Raw genomic sequence first — 3,285 nt, 5'->3', positions numbered from 1 at the left:
CATTATTTTATAACATTGAAACATAGTTGAAAATTATGTTTAATTTATTTCATCAGGAAGCTTGAGTATGACTGGTAAACATAAATACATCAGGGTAATGTAAAATTTTCATTAATTTACGTGTTATTTTTCTCAATTCACTCATGTTTAGCGCCAGTAAGTAGCATCATGTGGATGCAGAGTGCATTAAACAGCTAAATGCTGCAAGCGTCAGCAGAACACAGTACCACACATCCATCTGTCTCGAATTCCTTCTACTAAGCCCACCTCAGCCTCAGGCTTTGTCTTGGAAGTGTTTATTACATAAATCTACAGTTTTTGTATTTGGGATTTCTGTTCCTTATAATTCAGCAATACAAAGTAGTTTTATCTGTTATTTTAAGGAAAAGTCATTTATTTATCATGATGTTTATTTATGAGGAAATTAACTTGCATTTAAAGATATTTATCTATTAATTTTATTACATTTTTTGTTCTTGCCAGTGTTCTAGTTACAAATTTGCATTTATTTTTTAGTGATATGCTTCTAAATCAAATTTCTCCCATAATATTCCTTCTTTTTAGAGTAAATTGTGCTGAATGAGACATTTATGAAAACATGTGCATTGCTTTTTAGCAGAAAGATTTCTACTTTTCTATCATATATTGGATAAAACTATTATTCATTAGAAAATTTGACCATTAATGCATTTCACTTAACAGTTTCCAGAGTCTAATTTGTGTAAGTCTTCATATTAAATGCTAATAGTAAAATTTTAAAACAGAATAGATTTAGTCCATGCCCTTGTCAAAATGTATATTCTAGCTAGTTTGACAGAGACAGAGATAGAAAATTTGCAATAGCATATAATTAGGGGATTTCATATGGTGCAATATATATATCATGGGGAATAAGAAAATGGTGCTATGATTTCTAAAATGAAAATTTAAAAATATCATACTAGCTAGTTTCATTAGGAAAGAGATTTATTAAGTGTCATTAAGTAATCTGCAGATTTTCTATAAATATTAAAGAACAAAGTTTGGCAGCTACACGGCCAGGGATGCTGCCTAAATTGCATTTCAGTGCTAGTACAATGGAGAGTCCTCAATGACTCTTCTGAGCACTGTCACCACAGCACGCATCACTCATAGTGAGCACTGGTTATGATACTAATGCTGCTGTGTTTTTCAGAATGAAATTGGCGAAAAGCTTGTCTCCCCATGACACCAGTTTCTGAATAGAAGTTCTATGAAAAAGTACCTAATTGAAGGATTTTGCATCATATGCCTGAGCCACAAATAAGTGTCACGCCTAAAGGACAGTTCTGGTTTCTACCTTTCAGTATTGTGGGATCTCATACATTGAAAACTTTCCCCAAATAGAGGAAACATGCATACAGTCATTGGTCAACCAATTTTTCTGACAACAGTTCCATCTGTACACCCCTTAGATTGCCTATGGAACTCACCTAAACTGACATAAAACGACAACAGTGAAAATGAAGCCATGAGAACAACAAAAATAAAGTTCTCTTAATTGACTAAGCATTACCAGAACCCGAACAAACAAAAACATGAGTAGTGTCCACTAGAGATACAGGAGATGGAGGAATTAGGGCAAATCAGTTAAAATATATAAACATATGCATTATATGGGCAAGGAGCAAATACCTTCAATAAACATCTCAGCATCCTTATCTCATAGTATATATTATCTCATTTTCACCTTTGCACATTCTTACCCATCTCCATGAAGTCTCTGTAGAACTCCTTTAATTTCTACTGTTCAGTGTTGTTTGTTGTTCTCTTGTTGGAATTTTTTCTTTTGAAGAAACTAAGACTTTTAATTCAGTAGAGACTGGAATGAAGGAAATATGAGGTAAAAATGTATTTCATTATTTATAAAATTTCAGGGAACATTACAGTTATCCTGGCAATCAAAAAACAGTGACATGTATTACTTCCTGAATGAGAATATGTGCCATATTATGTAGGACATGACCTCAAATTTACAGTTTCTTTTTTTTCATCCCGTTTTATCAACCTAGCTTCTCATAGGTGATTGGTATATGTGAAAATCAGCAAATTACCGGGAAACTAACTATTTCAATAATTCTCTACCAAAAAATGCATATTTTAGAGAAACAATGGTAAGTATAAAGTATGTAGTAAATAAGACATTTTGCTAAATTCATAAATGATTATAGATAGATGTGTGGCAAGCTGAGAAGATAAAATCAAATTATATGTTATACAATTAGTATCTGCTTTACCTACTATAATGGACAAGATTCAACAAACTCAATTGGCTTCTATTAGATACCAGTATACTGGATTTGTGATATCACAACAGTAGTTAGTTTTGCCTGGCAGTTGGAAGTATTGGACACTCAGCTGGACAGCCAGATTAGTTTCACTGAAAAGAAATCATATTTCTGAACTCATGCCAACAGAGTCTTTCTGCTATATATCCATTTCAAAAGCACTAGGGATGGAGAAAAAGACTGCCCGACAACAGTGTGGATTATCTTGCTGACCTGAGTTTTGGAAGTCTCCTGTATTGAAGGAAGCTTTGGGCAAATATTCACATTCAGTCACAGTTGTTATCAAATTTGATTCACATTAGTCTTTTTTCTAAAAATGTACTTTCAAATACTCCCCTATAGCTTTTATTTATTTACTTAAAAAAAATTTTTTTTGAGTTGGAGTCTCACTCTGTCACCCAGCTTGGAGTGCAGTGGCACTCTCCCAGCCACCACAGCCTCGACTTCAGCCTTCCAAGTAGTTGGAACGACAGGTGTGTGCTACCACACCCGGCTAATTTTTGATTTATTGTAGAGACAAGGTCTCACCGTTTTCTGGGCGGGTCTCGAACCCGTGGGCTCAGGCAATCCACTTGCCTCGGCCTCCCAAAACACTTGGATTACAGGTTGAGGCACCGAGTCTGGTCATAGCTTAAAAAAAAAAAAATTGTAACTGTTAACCAAACCACTAGCTTCTCCTATAAATTGGTGTATCTTAACCTCAGCTTATCTTTTCTTTCAGAAAATGAGAATGGATCACTAAGTTTTATCAAATAGAAATTAAAATGTTCTTCCCTCATATCTTCACCCTCCAAACTTGAGAATAATTATTATATTCAACAATTCACTTTTACATATGTTAACAAATAGTGCAGAACCTTCTCACACTTGTAACAAGATTATTTTTCAAAAAGTTTTTTCTGTATTAATGATTATAGAGGAATGCCCAAGAAACTAAAAGTGTGAGCTTTGGGAATGGGGGCACACTGGCAGGAGTATA

This window comes from Carlito syrichta, unplaced genomic scaffold, assembly GCF_000164805.1.
Source record: "Carlito syrichta isolate Samal-C Ts95f unplaced genomic scaffold, Tarsius_syrichta-2.0.1 Scaffold314304, whole genome shotgun sequence".
Taxonomy (NCBI): Eukaryota; Metazoa; Chordata; class Mammalia; order Primates; family Tarsiidae; genus Carlito; species Carlito syrichta.
The sequence above is the reverse complement of the archived record's forward strand: the minus strand, read 5'-3'. Positions refer to the sequence as shown.